The sequence below is a fragment of the Bos indicus genome, chromosome 23 (assembly GCF_029378745.1).
Source record: "Bos indicus isolate NIAB-ARS_2022 breed Sahiwal x Tharparkar chromosome 23, NIAB-ARS_B.indTharparkar_mat_pri_1.0, whole genome shotgun sequence".
NCBI lineage: Eukaryota > Metazoa > Chordata > Mammalia > Artiodactyla > Bovidae > Bos > Bos indicus.
Genome location: NC_091782.1, coordinates 44327297 through 44346222, shown reverse-complemented (window position 1 = coordinate 44346222; position 18926 = coordinate 44327297). Strand labels below are relative to the sequence as shown.

The window sequence follows — 18926 nt, the reverse complement described above, 5'->3', positions numbered from 1 at the left end:
TGAGTTGATTTGCTTGGGAACAGCTGGCAACGGTCGTAAAACCCTGGGGGAACCCTTTTCAAATCCTGCCTGGCTGCTAATTAGACGTGCAGACTTGCGAAGTGACAACCTTTCCAAGCTCAGATATTTTGTCTGTGAAATCAGGATAAACGGAAACGGTGCCTCTGTCACATGGGTTCTTGGGAGGATCAAACAGGGTGTTGAATATAAAGCTCTTACTCCCGTCCAGGCACTTAGTAGGCCTCATAAATCAAAATCGCCTTTGCTCCCACCCTTCTTTCCCCGAGACAGAGCTAGGATTTTATTTGGAACCAAACCAGTGGGGGTGCGCCACGATTTCCAACCAGAAGGGCCTGTGTGATGAAAGGGGGGGTTGTGTTTCCTTCCAAGCATGACGCCTGGCCTTGGCATAATCCAGCTCCTTTGTGAATCTTCAAGTCATCTTTCTTTGACCGTGTGCCCAGCCAGGCCTGTTGGATCAGGACTGCTGTCAGAGGCCTCATGAAAAAGGGCGTGGGCCCCTCTGCAGGTGTCCGCTGTCTGATAAGCTTGTCAGCAGAGGCTTTTCCGAGCCTGGCTCATCTGTCAGAGGTACAGGTGTGCCTGGGCTCCGCTTACACTCTTGAGTCAGGGTCATGGTTGCCAGGACTGAGGAGATTTCCCCCCAGGGAATGGAAGCTTTTATCAACCTGAATAATAGCCTGCTGCAGCCTGGAGCCCACAGAGGTCGATGAATAAGCTTCTCTTTCCCCCTACATCTGAAAACCAAGAGCTCAAGCATCCGTGTGGATCATATTGCTGCATTCTCCGGGAAATCGGGTCGACGAGGCTCTTGGTAAAGCTGCAGGTCACAGGGCAAAAAAAAATTAAAAGAAACAAGACAAGGAAGTAGATGTGAGCTACCTGGTAAGCTTCTGTGTGTCTTAGAAGGTATGACTCATTAAACGAAGCCCAGGTTATGGCAGGGCTGGGAGTCTGCTCTTGGATAGCATCTCGTCTGCTTTCTCAGGCAGGCATTTCTCTGAAAATCAACAGAGACAGAGAAAAAGGGATAAATGAAGACGGTGCTCAAATCTGAAAATCTTTCTAATACTCGCAAATTAGAAAAATAATTTTGATGGAATAGCTTTGGGCAAGATGGAACTTGGGGAGTAATTCAGATTTCATTTATTCACTTCCTTGTTCTATCTTTAAGTCAGCAAGGCCCTCTAAGTTGCTGTGCATTTAGCAGCTTGCTTTTGCTGTGGTCTGGGGGTGGAGAGGTGGGGGGGGGGGTATTAGTTGCCTGAATAAGAGCCTCGGAGGAAGAACCTCAATACCAGCCTGCAGGGCCCAGAAGAGCCCAGACACGTGGGGCACCTTGCGATGTGACACTTGTGAAAACTGCAGGATTGAAACACAGATTCAGCTGGGCTACTGAGGATAAAACTTCTGACAACCATGGGACAAAACCACCCTGATACCACAGAACAATGCCTGTTTGGGGATTCATGTATGGTGAAATCTATCAAAATGTAAAAGGTGGACATAACTTCTGTGTCCCCCAAGAGAATAGTAGGGTCACTCAGGATCCAGCTGTTTTGTTGTTGTATTTCAGTTGCTCAGTCATGTCCGACTCTCTGTGACCCCGTGGACTGCAGCACGCCAGGCTCCCATCTCCTCCTGCCCTCAATCTTTCCCGGCATTGGGGTCTTTTCCAGTGAGTCGGCTCTTTGCATCAGGTGGCCAAAGTATTAGAGCTTCAGCTTCAGCATCAGTCCTTTCAGTGAATAGTCAGGGTTGAATATTATCTAATAATCAACGGCACAGACTCCAGGGTCAGAAGGCTCACGATCTGTGAGAGACTTAGGCTGCTTCCCCATCCTGTGTCTCAGTTTCTGCATCCATCACAGTGGTCCCTGTGTGAGTTTCCTTGCGCCTTAACAAATGATTACACATTTGCTTACTTAAAACAACAGACACTTATCCTCTCACAGGTCTGGTGGCTAGAAGTCCAAAGTCAGTCTATTAGCAAGTCTGTGCTCCTTCTGAAGGCTCTAAGCGACGACTCTTCCTTGTCTCTTCCCCAGCTTCTAAGTGTTGGCCAGACACCCTTGGTGCTTCCTGGCTGTAGGCTGTCTCCACTTCTGATCTATTTTTCTAAGGACCGCCTTACAAGGCCCGCCCTAATCGCATATGACCTCGTCTTAACCAACTGCTTCTGCAAAGACTTGATTTCCAAATCAAATCACATTCATAGGTGTCTGAGGGTAGAAGTTCAACATATCTGTTTGGGAGACACAATTCAACTTGCAATAGTACCTCATGGGGTTGGCTTTGAGGATTAAATGAAATAATGTGAAGAGTTTACACCAGTGCCTGGCAAAGAGTAATACAAACTATAAATCATTGGTATTTCTAAATTTATAGCAGGCTTATTAGGGTGGGCATTATTGTCCTTCTTTGACAAAAGAGGAAGCCCTGGCTGGAGGTTAGGGCCAATGGCCTAAGGTTACCTAGTCAGTGAGTATAAGAGCCAGAACACATGAACTTTTTTTAGTCCATTAGGCACATTCATTCTAGAGCAGCTTGATTTCCCATCATGACCTAGTTCCCTCTTACTTTACTTGTAAGACTTGCTTTCTAATCAACACTGAATGTTCATTGGAAGGGCTGATGCTGAAGCTGAAGCTGAAGCTCCAGTACTTTGGCCAAGAGCCTACTCATTGGAAAAGACCCTGAGGCTGGGAAAGATTGAGGACAGGAGGAGAAGGGGATGACAGAGGATGAAATGGTTGGATGGCACCACCAACTCAATGGACATGAGTTTCAGCAAACTCCAGGAGATAGTGAAGGACAGGGAAGCCTGGCATGTTGCAGTCCATGAGGTCACAAAAAGTCGGACATGACTGAGAGATTAAACCACAAGAAATCAGCTGGATCCTGAGTGACCTCACTGCTTTATTGGGGGAAGTGAACTTTAAATAAACTAATCAAAATTTTATTCACTACTTCAGAACCTAAAATTTAGAAGGAATGAGCTAGAATAGTACTGATTCTTACATTACACAGGTCATTAGTCCTTCACCGCTGTAAGTACCATGCTAGGCCTGAGCACCAGGTAACTCAGTGAAGGAAGTACTAGCTCATTTCCATTTTTACAGAATAGAATATGTAGGCAGAGAGAGGCTAAGATGGGAAAGCTGGAAATGTGCCAGAATGGTCCAGAACTTGGACTTGACCCGGGCCGTCCGACTTTAGGCTCCAGAGTCTGTGCTTCTTCGTGTGGTATCCCGTGTGAAATGGATATATTTAAACCTTCTTTGGACATTGTGTGTGCTCAGTCACTTCAGTCGTGTCCAATTCTTTGTGACCCTATGGACTATAACCCACCAAGCTCCAGTGTCCATGGGATTCTCCAGGCAAGAATACTGGAATGGGTTGCCATGCCCTCCTCCAGGGCATCTTCCTGACCCAGGGATTGAACCCGCATCTCTTACATCTCCTGCATTGGCAGGTGGGCTCTTTACCACTAGCGCCACCTAGGAAGCCCTCTTTGGACATTAGCTTACTTTTTAACTTTTTGACATTAGAGACAATACTGCAATAAACAAGCTCAAGCTAAATTTTCATGTGCATCCTGAGTTGTTTTTTTCTTGTAGGAAACGGGCTGTGTCAGAGAGTAGGCATGCTATTAAGGCTTTGGTATATAACGTCAAATTGCAAGAATGAGGGAAGGAGTTCTCAGGAAGAGAAAATGTGATCAAGCAAAAGTATGAAATGGAAAATGGCAACCCCTCCAATCTGAGTGGAATGTAGAGTGCTTGAAGACAGAGACTGAAGCACTGCCTCTAAAGTGGTCTAAAGCCAACTTGCAGAGAGGTTTGAATGTCACACTGTGGAATGTAGACTTTTGCCCAGCAGCACTCCAAAACCAGCCTCAGCTTCTGAATGGGGCAGTGAAATGATCAGATTCTGTCTAAACTAATTTCAAAAATAACTTCCTCTGTCTTCCAAAAGGAGGGTCATTTATCACAATTCAGTGCAGATCGATTGAGGGAGGAGGTTACTAGGAGATAGTAAATACGATATTTTACTTGTTTTTCAACAAAGTACATTCTTGAAATCATCTATTTTGACATATAGAAATTATAGGGAATAATACGAAAAATAATATGATGTATTAATGATATATAGTAATTCTATATCATATACTTTTGTGTGTTAGTCGCTCAGTCATGTCCAACTCTTTGTGACCCCCATGGACTGTAGCCCGCCAGGCTCCTCTGTCCATGGGGATTCTCCAGGCAAGAATACTGAAGTGGGTAGTCATTCACTTCTCCAGGGGATCTTCTGGACCCAGGGATCAAACGCAGGTCTCCAGTTGCAGGTAGATTCTTTACTGTCTGAGACACTAGGGAAACCCCAGGGAAGCCCATATATTTATGTGTAGTCTATGATATAAAATATAATATGTAATATATATAATTATATATTTTGGCATAGTAATCATGTTATAAAGAATAAAGGATAGCCACTCTTCTGACTCTGGAGTTTATCATCCTCATGCATTTTTTATACTTTAACTATGTAAGTCTATATGAGCAATAGATAATGGTTTGTTGAGTATTTTAAAACTTCATAGAAATAGAAATATACTCTGTGAATTTTACTGCAATTTGAGTGTTCATTCAAAATGAATTTGTTTATATTTGCCTTTGTTAATTAATATACGTGGCTCTAGATTTTTTTCCCACTGTTGTACTACATATTCCATTGCAAGAATATACCAGGTTTCATGCTTTTTCTCTTCCTGATGGATATTTAGGTTGTTTGAGATTTTTTTCTTTTATAAACAATGTCTGTTTATATGTCTTCTTGCGTACCTGCCAAGTGGACAGCCCTTCTCAATCAGGGTTCCTCCTCTGAACTGCAAGACAGAAGCGGTAATCAGAGTAATTCTTAAGTTCCCATGGCTAGTGTGCAACTAGCACCATTCTAGATTCATAAATGAGAAGTTAATTTCTTTCATACGCCAATGCCTGAGAACATACGTTTAATTCTCTGCAAGTGGTTGAGATGTCTTAGGAGAGGAACTGCTGCTCAGTTTGAACAATTTCAGTTTTATCTGATGGTGCCAAATTGCTCTTCGAAGTGGTTCTACCAGTTTACACTCACACCAACAAAGGAAGAGATGCACTGCTCCATAGCGTTGCCAGCCAATGGTACAGTTGGGTTTTTTATATGCTTGTTACTCCTAAAGGAGTGAAACAGTATCTCAGTGTTTTGAACTTGCATGATTACTTGCATGCAAGTAATCACTTCCATGATTACTTGTAAGGAAAAGCTTTCTTTTTTATTTTCATGGATCATTTGGGTTTCCTCCTTTGTGAACTTTCTTTTCAAATGTTAATCCATCCATCCATTTCTCAATGAAATTGTCTATCATTTTGTAGACCTTCTTTACATATTCTGATAGTAATCCTTTATGAGTGATACACATCATGGCAAGTATTAATTAAAGTAATCCTTTATGGTGAATTTTAGGAGGTTCTGAGTTCTGCTATAAGGCTAATACATGGCAGAAAGAGAGGTTTCCCAGAGGGACGGTCAACATGTGGATCACGACTCATTCAGTTCAAATATTGCATATTTTAGATGGATGAGGCTCTGTGGTGGAAGGTCTGGGAACATGAAAATAACCAACAAAGTATTTCTTCATAGTCCCAGAACTGAATTAGAACTTTCAAGCCTCATTCAATTTTTTTTAAAGACCAGTAAGATAATAAGCTTTCTAGCCTTTTAGCAGTAATACTAGATGCCAGAATAAATGGAGCTATGTCAAAGCTGTGAATGAATATAAATTAGAACTCTAGCATTCTATTCGGATTGGGATGGAGTTCCAGGGATGGACGATGATGGTGGCACAACACGGGGAAAGGGCTTAATCCTCTGAAGTGTACACTTAGAAACGGTTAGGATGCTGCTTTCATGTTATGTGTATTTTACCACAATAAACACTTCAAAAAGAAAGAAGGAAAACAAACAAGACAGAATCTCTGCCTTTAAGGAACCTGCAGTCTTAGAGCACGCAGACAAATAGCCATCTAAATTCTGTTACAACCTCGTCAGCACCATCCTGGTTACCAAAACAGTGCTGCAGGTCTTACCACAGTGATGTCACTGGAGGTTAAAAAGGATAAAAATGCTTCTGCTGGCCATTATCCCATGACTGAAGGAAGAAGAGCTCAGAGGGGAAGGCTTCTCGCCGGGGTGTCGGGTCCCATCTCCCGGGATAGGGGCAGGTGGCCAGTTCAGGGATAGGGGCCGTACCTGGCATCCTCTAGAGCTAATACAGCTGGCGGGACCGAAGGCCTGCTTAAAATTACATGCTCTCAAGAATATACGTGTTCTTTGTTCCCGCGCACCTCTGTAAACAAGGCTTTTTGCTCCTGCCCCGATCAAGCTGCTCCCTGTGACTGTGTCTGTAGAAAGACTGTCACAACAGCACTTGTCAGGAGCTGCAGCGGAGCAGGCCGTGACAGCTGGTGGCACGAGGGGGCCAGCTTTCCTCTCTCTGCCAGGCCTCCCTGAATAATGTGAGGTCTTGTGTACACAAGAATGATGCTATTGATCTGCCAACAGTGCGCCCCAAGCTCTGTGTCAGGTTTGTGTTTTTTTCCTTAAATAGCTGGGGGTTGCATTTACACTGGCCGGCTCACACACTGTCACTTCATTCTCCCTGGGATCCAAGGAGCACATTTGCACTTAGTTATAAGTGCAAAGAGCCCCAGAGTGCTTATTGCGAGGATGCGGGGGCTTGATGGTGGCCCTGTCACACACTAGCTGGGTGGCCCTGGGGAAGTCATTCGGCCTTTCCGAATCTCTTTCCTCACGTGGAAAAGAGGACAATAATACCTGTTCTGTCTCTCTCAGTATATACATCTAAAATTACTTTTTAACGGCTTTGTGTGCTTTAGAGTGTGAAGCAAATATGAGGGATTTAAAAGTATTTGCAAAGATAGAGCAGCTCTGCACTTGACTGTGGAAGGCGCCATTCTAAGGGGTCCATCAATTGCATCTTGTGGTTTCTGAGCCCACATACGTGTGGACTGATACACACGGGTACAAAAATCTCTCCTTGGACAGCCGATGCACTCAGTCCTAGTGCGGGAGTTTAAGGAAGACAACTGAGAAGGTGCCTCAAATACATATAATCGTGGACTATTAGATGCAAAAAGCCCTTCCCATCACCAGGGGAATGACTGGGTGGGGTTATATCTGTGACCTCCAAACTTTCTGTTCAGTTAAAGCATTTTTCAGCATGCTTTTTTAGCACATGCATGTGTGTTCATTTATAAACAGTAGACATGTGCTTGATGATGTTCAGTCGCTCAGTCGTGTACGACACTTTGCGGACCCATGGATGGCAGCACGCCAGGCCTCCTTATCCCCTGTCCCGTTAGACATGTACCAGTGAGTGCAGCCATGAAATTAAAAGACACTTACTCCTTGGAAGGAAAGTTATGGCCAACCTAGATAGCATATTCAAAAGCAGAGACATTACTTTGCCAACAAAGGTCCGTCTAGTCAAGGCTATGGTTTTTCCTGTGGTCATGTATGGATGTGAGAGTTGGACTGTGAAGAAAGCCGAGCGCCGAAGAATTGATGCTTTTTAACTGTGGTGTTGGAGAAGACTCTTGAGAGTCCCTTGGACTGCAAGGAGATCCAACCAGTCCATTCTGAAGGAGATCACCCCTGGGATTTCTTTGGAGGGAATGATGCTGAAACTGAAACCCCAGTACTTTGGCCACCTCATGCGAAGAGTTGACTCATTGGAAAAGACTCTGATGCTGGGAGGGATTGGGGGCAGGAGGAGAAGGGGACGACAGAGGATGAGATGGCTGGATGGCATCACTGACTCGATGGACGTGAGTCTGAGTGAACTCCGGGAGTTGGTGATGGACGGGGAGGCCTGGCGTGCTGCGATTCATGGGGTCGCAAAGAGCCGGACACGACTGAGCGACTGAACTGGACTAAACTGATGCTGGTATATAACATGCACTGTAAAAACATAAACACACTAAGAAATTTAGAAAGCTCTAACGTGGTCTTCCTGAAGCACAGAGTGGATCCATCGTGCCCACTCAGTGAAAGGGCAGGTCTGTAACTTAGGAGTCCGTGAGACAGAAGAAGAGATGGAGACCCAGAGAGGTGACATGATTTATTCAAAGTCACACAGCGGTCTGAGTGAGACAGCTGCTTGCTGACGACATGCGGGATCCTGGAGTTGACCTTCCATTGCAAACTGAAATTGTCACACTCATCACATTTTGTTCCTAGTTTATTCCTGATGCATTGAGAGGTGTTTTTTTTTTTCCCCCTATCTTAAAGTTCTTTTTGTTTTTCTTTTAATTTCTGGACACAGACCTGAAAGAGTGGGGTATAGATTTCTTTCATGTAACAATGTGAGAAATAATAGAGCGGGATTGTATGTCACAGATGAAAATGCTGTATTTATGCCTCATTGTAATCCATTCATTGCTTTATGGATCCGAAGTCCCCTCGGGAGTGTCACAAATCCACATAATGTTCCCGAGTGCCGGATTTGGCATTTGGATCTATGATTAAGCTGTCAGATATGTAAAATCACATGTAGCCAGACAACTCCCCAGGGACTCCACAGCTGCAGAGGCTGAAGCACGCCGGTTATCCCAACAAGGTCGGCATTCATTTACGCCTGCATCACACTCCCCCCAGCTGCCCTCTTGCTGCCCCCTCTGACTTTAAGTGGGGCCCAAAGGGCGCGGTGGCACGAGTCTACGAGAGCTCTCTCCTCCAGCCCCACAGGCGTCACTTTCAAAGGAGACGCTTGCCCATAAGAGAGACAACAGCCAACCTAAGATTGCTGGACATCTGAGCTCTGCTTACAACCGACGCGCTCCCTCACCTGCCTTTCAGTGTCCCAGGCGCCTTCACGCGGTGACTCCCCTCTCAGGACCCCGCACAGGCTGTGTAAACAGCTGGGAGGGCGGTTCTCCACCTGGACCAGGTAACGGTCAGCATGCTCTCCCATGTCTGTGCCATGCTCCACGCTCAGTCGCTTCAGTCGTGTCCTACTCTTTTCGACCCCATGGACTGTAGCCTACCAGGCTCCCCTGTCCATGGGATTCTCCAGGCAAGAGTACTGGAGTGGGTTGCCATAGCTTCCTCCAGAGGATCTCCCTGACCCAGGGATCAAACCCATGTCTGTTGTGTCTCCTGCATTGGCAGATGGGTTCTTTACATTAGCGCCACCTAGGAAACCCTACGACGCACCATGCATGTGTGCACACCAAGTCGCTTCAGTCCTGTCCAACTCTTCGCAACCCTATGGGCTGGAGCCCACCAGGCTCCTCTGTCCATGGGATTCTCCAGGCAAGAACACTGGAGTGGGTTGCCAAGCCCTCCTCCAGGGGATCTTCCCTACTCAGGGACCAAGCCCGCGTCTCTTATGTCTCCGGCAGGGTTCTAAGTGCCACCCGGGAAACCCAACAGTCCACCATAGCTGACTTTAAACTTACCGGAGTCCTGATTCTGCGTCCTTCCTCTTCCCCTCCTTTTTTGTGGGAACTCTGTCTTCTCCCACCCTCAGGCTTCCGGTTCCTCCCTGGAGCGCCAAAGGAAAAGTGGCTCCCCTGAGCCCTCTCATTTACTACACAGTGAAGGAACCCCACCCGCTCTAACACGCTGGGCTCAAACCTGATCTCTGCTCCCTAGAAGGCACTTGGCCGTGGGTAGGTCACTTCTCCTTTCTGAACTTGAGTCTTCATTTGTCAACCAGGGATAATGCGCCCAAACTCACAGGGCTTTCTGAGACTCTGGGGACCAGGTGTGTGAAGTGCTTGGCACAGAGTGAGATTACTGTTGTTCAGTTGCCAAGTTGTGTCTGACTCTTTGTGACCCCCTGGACTGCAGCACGCCAGGCTTCTCTGTCCTCCACTATCTCTCAGAGTTTGCTCCAATTCATGTCCATCCAAGTCAGTGATGCTATCCAGCCATCTCATCCTCTGCCATCCCCTTCTCTTTTTGCCTTCAATCTTTCCCAGCATCAGGGTCTTTTCCAATGAGTCGACTCTGGGATTATAGCAAATATAAATTGGTCTCTGCCCTCAGCTCCTGGCACAAAGCTTCTAAAACCCTTGTCATTTCCTCAGTGATAAGAGCACTGAGACGTCTTTTGTTCTGAGACAAAGCTGGGAGGATCCTGGATGGAGTTAGTCACCAAAACTAGAGATTAGGGAATTTTCACCTCCACCCTCCCACTGTGCTTTGTCCAGAGAGGAAAGAAGGGCTATAAATGGAGTTAATAACCAATCAAGCCTACATGAGGAAGCCTCCATACAATTCCAATCGTATGAGGTTCAGAGAGCTTACAGGTAGGCAAACACACCCATAGCGGGAGGGGGACACACCCCAGCTTCACGGGGACAGAAGCTCCTGCACTCAGGACCCTCCCACGTCTTACCCTCCCCCTGACTATCTCTTATGGATATTCACCTGTGTCCTTTATCATATCCTTTGATAAACTGTAGATGTAAGTGGGCAATTCCGAGTTCTATGAGCTACTCTAGCAAATTAACCAAACCCAAAGGGGTATGCGGGAACCTCAGCTTCACAGCCAGTTGGTCTAAAGCATGGGGAAGCCTGGCCTTGTGACTGGCATCTGAAGAGGGATGGGAGCAGAGCTGTGGGACTGAGCCCTAGGCCGAGGGATCTGGCACTACTTCCAGGCAGAGAGGGTTAGAACCGAGTTAAACAGTAGGATGCGAAGAGCTGACTCATTAGAAAAGACCCTGATGCTGGGAAAGACTGAAAGCAGTAGAAGGGAACGGCAGAGGATGAGATGGTTGGATGGCATCACTGACTCAACGGACAGGAGTTTGAGCAAACTCTTCTCAAGTGATGAGTTGGTGATGGACAGGGAAGCCTGGTGTGCTGCAGTCCATGGAGTCGCAAAGAGTTGGACACAACTGAGCGACTGACAAGAAAATTGCAGGACACCGAGCTGGTGTTGCAGAAAACTGCTCGGTATGAGGGGAAGATTTCTATGCATTTGGGGATCAGAAGTGTAAGTGTTTTGCGTGAATTGTAAAGGAGACACAGGAGAAAGACTCATAGGAGGAAAGAAGTAGGTCTTTCTAATACAGCACCCAACAAATCACAGACCTGTCTCCCTCACTCCTGAGTGTCACCTGAGCCAGGTCTTGTCAATTTTAACTGGAGTCAGTTCCTTGAACTAAAGGGAGCAAGCACTAATGATCAGCCCTTCCCCTGGATCTCCACGGGAAGGCCAACACCCTTATTTTATAACCCAAGGCGCTATGTATCTCTCCACCGAGCACTTGCAGAATTTTTTAATTATGTGTTTATTGCTACAATCCTGCAGTTAATATCTGCCTCTTCACTAGCCTGTATATGTTTCATGGGGGCTGGGATCAGGCCTCTTTCTATCATATCCCCAGCTGTGTAATGCAGGAAGGAAGGAAGGGAAGTGGGATGCCAAGTGTTAGCAACCAGTTGTGGGAAGGGGATATTTTTGGATATGGTCTTTCTCAGGACCCAGGGCTCTGGTAATGCTGGGACTTGCAGAGAGAAGGGGTCAAGATCTTTAATTCCCTTCTCTTCCCTCCTCCATCCTGTTCAACTCCTAGCCTCACTGCATCTCCATCTCTACTGGTTAAAGATAATCTGTGGGGATATTTGTGAAAACAATGGCGTGCGTTTCCAAAGCCCCAGGCATGAGAAAACTAGGAGCTAGGAAGGCACAACAGCAGCTGAGGCCCTCCACCACCCGTGCTCCGCTGTTCTTGAGAGCAGGAGAAGGAATGGACTTTGGTCTTCAAGGGTCTAGACAAACTCAGAGGACGTCTCAGATATTTTTTTTTTTCAAACTCTGGATATTACACATAGATAGACCCAATTCACAGATAACAGATACCCTCACAGGCACCCTCCAGAACACAGATAGCAACATTCCACCTGGGTTTCTCTCACTCCTCCAGGGGGCTAGACCTGATATTCGGATTCTCACCCAATCCAGATTGTCAAGCCTATGCCCCTGGCACCACTCTGCAAGCTCAACAACTAGTTGGCTTCTCACAACACTAGCCTTCACAGAGGTTTTGCCAAGTACCATCCTGAAGTCTCTTTAGCCTGAAGCTTCTCAAGGCCAAGTCCAGGCAGAAGAAGGTATGTCATCAGTTGGAACCCACGGCCTATACTAGCTCTTCTAGAACAGTTGATTCTGTTGTAAATGCTTTATGGAGGCAGGTTTTTTCTTTTTAAAGGGCAGGAGAATGAAAAGATTGCCCCAATAAATAACTCACAGGTGTCATAAAAGTAAAAAGAAAAAAAGAAGAAGAAGAATTGCTTATATCTCTAAACCAAGGTTTACAGAAGGCTAAGAATTGCCCCAGTGCACCCTCCTCCTCACAACGCAGCACAATTTTCTAGCATCAGAATCAGAACAGTTACCAGAGTCTGAATAGTCACATCAGCTCCCAGAAGCCAGCCTCCCAATGGACCACACTGCACAGGCACACCACACTCACTTCTATTTTACATTACAACTTGGGATTTTCACTTGAGGTTTATCTATTACACAGGCCCTGATGCTGGGAAAGATTGAAGGCAAAAGGAGAAGAAGTTGGCAGAGGGTGAGACGGTTAGATAGCATCACCGATTCAGTGGATGTGAATTTAAGCAAACTCCAGGATATATTGAAGGACAGGGAAGCCTGGGGTACTGTAGTCCCAGGGGTTGCAAAGAGTTGGACACGACTTAGTGATTGAACAACTGAACAACAAAAATTACACAGGCTAGTGTTCTGTCTGTTGCTGTTGCCGTGCACGAGCATTGACATATTGATGAAGACTGAGACAGAAAAGCGAGGCCTGGTCCTCTTTTAGGACACATTATAGTCTGGCAGATACAGAATCAACCAAGAGATGAAGAGCAACCCAGGAGCAGGGACTGAGTTCCAAAAGGGCGGAAGAACAGAAACCATTGTCAAGGAAAACATCACTCTTCTATTAGTTACTGCACTGAGGCAAAGCTGCAAATGGGAAGACAAGACTCCGTCAAACCTTCTCCATACCAAGTATCTCCATACCAAGAGTCCCCATACCAAGCACAGAAGCCAAAGCTGAGTATAGCCTGTGGTTGAATGAGTGCTAATGAGCATAATCCAGGGCCCCTTTCAAAGTGTCCCTTTATAATACTATGCAAACATTTGAAGAGTAATTAGAATGTCTTACAGAAATTTTACAAAAACCTTGTGATCACCTCTCTGAACCACCAATTTCCTCATCTATAAAATAAAGAGACCAAACTGGACAAACCCAATGATGTTTCAGAGACGTGAATAAGGTTTTCCTTTTGTTTCTGACAAAAAAAGTAAGGTGGATTCTTATTGTAAAATAATTAAGGTGATAAAGAAAAATGCAAAGAAAAAAGCAAAATTCTTCCAAGATCCCATCATCTGGAAATAACCACTATTAACTTTCATATGCATACTCTTTGAGATATTTTTGCTAATAGTTTTTTCTCCTTTTTATAAATATGTGATTGTATACTGCATAATGTGTTAACCTTTCAAAATCACATATATTGTGGACATATGTCCAGGCAAGTGTAGCTATCTCGATGTTTTGTTTTCAAAGACTGCGTATCTTTCTACCAAGCAAATCCATTTAGAGGCTTTCTATTTTCACTATCAAAAATGAGACAGCAATAAATATCATTTGACATGTATCTTTGTCCACTTGTATCTTTACGATTTATTTTTAGAAATGCGATTCCTGGGCCAAATTTATGTGCATTTTTTTCTTTATTTATTTTTAATTGAAGGATAATTACAATATCATGTTGATTTCTTCCATACATCAACATGAATCAGCCATAGGTATATATATATGTCCCCTCCCTCTTGAACCTCCCTCCCAACTCCCACCCCATCCCACCCCTCCAGGTTGTCACGAGTCCCGGTTTGAGTTCCCTGAGACATACAGAGAATTCCCGTTGCTATCCATTTTACATATGTTAGGGTATACATGTCCACACTGCTGTCTCCATTAGCCCCACTGTCTCCTTCCTACCAATTGCCCTGAACCCACAAATCTGTTATCTATGTCTGCATCTCCATGATGCAAGATGGTACCCAGCCCTCCAGCAAGGCTGCGGTACCCTCCCGCCCCGGGAGTTGAGCCTGAGAACGCCCATTTTCCTCGCATCACTCTAGGTGTTAACCATTCTTCTTTATCTTTGCCAGTCAAATAGTTGAAAAGAAGAAACCTTTGTTTTCGTAATAGACTTTTTATAACTCAAATGTCATTCATTGTTTAGCATGATGCCCAGCAAATAACTGATACGCAATAGGTCCTCATTCATTTCCATGGGCTCTCGGTGAAATTAAGTTGTGTGTCCATTAAATGTCTCCATACCAACTCCAGGGTAACTTGATATGACGGAATGACTAATAAATGGACTCGGTAGAGTGTCAGTGAGGTAGAGCTCTCCCCATCACTGGAAGTATTCAAGTATCCTATAGACTAGGGAGAATAATAAAGAATCTGTCAGGATTCCTGTATTAAGAGAAGCGCTTCCTGCATTCCTAGCTGCCAAAGGTATTTTTCATTACCTTAGACGCTGTCACTATTTGATCAGTCAATTCAGCTCAACAATTAAGTAGGAAGAAAAAGACTCAAACTGATTGTTTTACTTTTTGTAAGAATTGATTGTTCAACTCGGACAAAAATGTTGATCCCATTTTGCATGTGGAGATAGTCAATTTAGAAGAATTGTTCTTGCTGGCCTAAGCCTGGGGAGACAAATTAAATCTGACACTGCAGCAGAGGCTGGCAAGTGGGAGAAGGTGAATAAATCACTAAATCCTTAGAGTTTTTCTCTCTGGTTCCTCAGCGTTTTGCAATCTGGTGGCTGTGGTGGAATAGTGTTACTTATTGACAATTCAATAAGCATTAAACAAACATTTGCAACTGGTGGTAATTTGACGGGGCAAAATCACCAGGTGGTCTTCTGACCAGGGGACCTGTGGGAGTTATTGGACGATGGGGTGACTAAAAAAGTAGTCCTGAGAGCATGGTGTTCCAGAGTCTGGGATGGATATTCTTCCTGTTGGACTCTCAACCCTAACTGGGAAGGGTAGAAGCCACAGGAACTAGACTTGTGACCTGCACTGCGCTGGTGGGAGATGCTTGCAAGGGGAAGCGTTCGCTGTAAATGCAGACCACTGCTCAGAACTGACAGCCAGTGAAGGGCATGAGGACTATCTCTATGGATGTTACATGTTTGGGGTAATCTTGAAGAAAACGCAAAGGATAACGCAAAAAGAAAACAAGGAACTTCAAAATGTGTTGGCGCGGGGAGGAGGTTGGGGAGTTAAAACTAGAATCAGGAGAAAGAGATTAAGAAAATGTGACATAGGAAAAGCCAAGGGAAAGAAATTCTTCTTTCTCAGAGGTTTGCAGGTGATTTGAGAATGGCCCAGGAAAGGTGAAGCCCAAACTTCTGGAGGAAAAAAAGTACAATGATGAGGAGTGTGATCAATCCTTAGTGTAAGGGAACTCCCTAAGAACTTCAGACAAGAGGGGCATGCCATGGCATTGGGACTCTTGGTTGAGGAGTGGAGGGAAGTCCTTCTAGAATAACTGTGATTGACTTTCCGGGATCAAGTATTTGGGATGTAACAGGAGGTCCTTCAGATTAATTAATTATAAACCACATCCATCTTTACAACTCAGTTCAGTAGCTCAGTTGTGTCCAACTCTTTGTGACCCCATGAACTGTACCATGCCAGGCCTCCCTGTCCATCACCAACTCTCAGAGTCCACCCAAACCCATGTCCATCGAGTCTGTGATGCCATCCAACCATCTCATCCTCTGTCATCCCCTTCTCCTCCCACCCTCAATCATTCCCAGCATCAGGGTCTTTTCAAGTGAGTCAACTCTCCGCATCAGGTGGCCAAAGTACTGGAGTTTCAGCTTCAACATCAGTCCCTCCAATGAACACCCAAGACTAATCTCCTTTAGGATGGACTGGTTGGATCTCCTTGTGGTCCAAGGGACTCTCAAGAGTCTTCTCCAACACCACAGTTCAAAAGCATCAATTCTTCGGTGCCCAGCTTTCTTTATAGTCCAACTCTCACATCCATACATGACCACTGGACAAAGTAATGTCTCTGCTTTTTAATATGCTGTCTAGGTGGGTCATTACTTTCCTTCCAAGGAGCAAGCATCTTTTAATTTCATGGCTGCAATCACCATCTTAGGGGTACAAATAATACCATTTGAAGTGATCAGTAATAACTTTTTAAGGATTATAAAATTTGAAGCAAGAAACTGAAGGATTTGGAAGCCCAGGTGCTATTTTCACTGATCCTTCAGATCAACACCTAGGACTTAGGAAGAGAGACAGAAGTCAAGAACATGAGCAATGGACTCTGCAGATGGTACTGGGGCAGGATCTAGACTGCTGGGCCACGGTTTTAGATAGCAACACGATAGGATCCTGGCTGAGAATAGAATGCATTTCATGAGGACAGGAAAGAAAGAATTTGCCCGGAAACTCACTGATCCAATCAGGAGTGTTTTAATAATTCAATACTTGGAAAATGTTGATGATGATCTTTTTAGAGTAGACATGGAGATTTACTGGTTGCCTCTAAGAAAGGCTGCTTGGCCCAGCTGCAAAGAGAGTGGTTAGAGACAGCCTTCTCTTGTTAACTCCTTCAGGTCAACTTCAGCTTTTGAGTCAAGGCCGCATTCTTCTCAGTGTAGTCACAGCCAGTGACTAAGGAAAACTGTGGTCCAAGGGTTTAGCCATTTAAACCCAATGCAGGACTCCTTTAATGGGTAATTTTTGCTCCAGACCTCTCCACAGGGCTGGCAGAAGGGAACACAGGTGGAGCCAGGAGATCCACTTGGGTGCTTCTTGGGCCAAACCTGCTCAATTGCAATTATGAATAGAAAAGTGCAGCAAGTTAGAGCTGTGTGACTAGCTGACATCTTTTAGTGGTTAATTCCTTCAAGGGTACTAGAGGTCACAGTCTTCTCAAGATGGCTCTAGCAATAACCGAGTAAGACTGTGACCCAAGGGCCCAGCCATTTCTGCCAATATAAGGCTCCTCCAAAGACAATCGATCCAGGGCCTCCTTGTTGAACTGTGATGAACTTTGCCTGCCTTGCATCACCCTCTAAAGGCTCCCCTTGCTCCATCCTGCTTCTTCCCATTTCCTTCTGTGGGTGTCACTCCCCAATAAGACGTATGCTCTCCTAACTCCATCTTAGCATGCTTTCTGAAGGATTCAACTGGCATACAGCTGAAGCCAAGAGAGGTACCTTAAACTTCATTATATTAGTCCCTATACTTTGAAGTATTTTTTAGCCTTTTCACAATAAAATGTTTTTTGAAAGGAAAGAGAACTGAAAGGGGAAGAATGCCTTAAACATAAAGTACAGACGACAAATAAAATGTCCAGATAAATCCATAAAACTGATTGCTGTGAAAATCAGAAGATATTACATAGAGCAAATATGTAAGAATGAATAAAGTGTCTGGTGATGTTTTTTTAACCAGAAAGCAACTGAGCAGGGGGTAGAAAAAAGATTGTTCTAATCTGAGAAGTCTTATTTTATGCTGTCAGCAAAGCATGAGTAACAAAATAAATTGGGGATAATTTGAAAGAAATTCTTAGAAGATAGGGCAACAAATATGAACTTGTTTCATTCACCAGGCTTGGGAAAGAAGAGATACAGAACTGAAAAAGGCTGATGGAAGCATATGCTCTATTTAAGACAAATAGGCCGGTTACAGGAAGAGACTGACCAGACACTGTGCCAAGAAGACAGACATCTTTGTGGAATTCATGGGCCTGTGGATGGATACGAGCTGAAGAGCCAAGAGATAAGGGGACAAGAATAGAAGTGATGTTGTTGTGGTACAGGTCAGGGCTTATTAAATCTGGCCCATTATCAACATTGTTCAGGGGACTCTTCTTTTTCAGGGTCTACAAATAATTTTATTGAACAAATAACACAACAGCCTTCCTAGATTGAGGAGTACCCTCCCCAAACCATTTCTCAGATGCTTAAAGCACAGAGTTTGCACAGTAAGGAATTAAAAAAAATAATAATTTCTATGTAGAAATCAGACTGTACCCCAACAACATCATGGACTGGACTATACAAGCTTTCACATTTTAAATGTTTTCTCTCCTTTCTGCCCCCATCCCAAGGGCTCCAGTACTTTTCTCTTGACTGATCCTGAAGGGATGGGTATACTGTAGGGAAAGGGGTGGTGGGTTCCTCAGAGCGACTGGCACCAGCCCTAGGGTGCTGTGCCTTACCACAGGGTGGTGGATGTGTAAGGGCAAGGGGGATTAGATACAGTAGGTGGGATGGGGCACAGGCATCCGGAGCCCTTCCTGCTCCCCATCGTATGTGCTCTCAACTTGGGGTGGAGGGGCAGCAACTGGTTGCAGTGGGGAGGGATCAGGCCAGCCCTGGGTAGAGGGAGAAACCTCCCACACCCCAGTCCCTACTCCTAATAACAGACAGCAAATTGTCCATCCTGGGAACAAATGGGCAGGTAGGGAGGAAGAATCAGGCTTGTTCTGCCCCAGCCTCTGTCCAACACAGGAGGAATCAAGGTAGCAAACGGCTGGTAAAGGAAGGGAGGGAAAGGACGTTCCCACTTTTGTAGAGCTCCGGTTGCCCTGGGGAGGGAAGAAGGCAGACCTGGCTTGTAAAGTGCTGTAGCCTCTAGCAGGGCTGGGCCCTGGGCAAGCTTGGAAGAATGTAGGCCAGTCAAGGGCACAGGAAGCAGGCATTTCTGACCGGCAGGTGCCCGGCCATGCTCCTTGTTAGGGAAGTTGGACTGGTAACTC

At 45.2% G+C, this 18926-nt stretch overlaps 1 long non-coding RNA gene across 1 annotated transcript in view; it reads right to left on the bottom strand.

The window, feature by feature from the left end:
* Positions 1-274: 274 nt before the first annotated feature.
* The window catches only part of LOC139178912 (uncharacterized), a 42045-nt gene continuing 23393 nt past the window's right edge, over positions 275-18926 (bottom strand). Inside the window, exon 2 of the long non-coding RNA XR_011563323.1 lies at positions 275-1021. This is a non-coding gene — a long non-coding RNA (uncharacterized lncRNA). The remainder of the gene's footprint in view (positions 1022-18926) is intronic.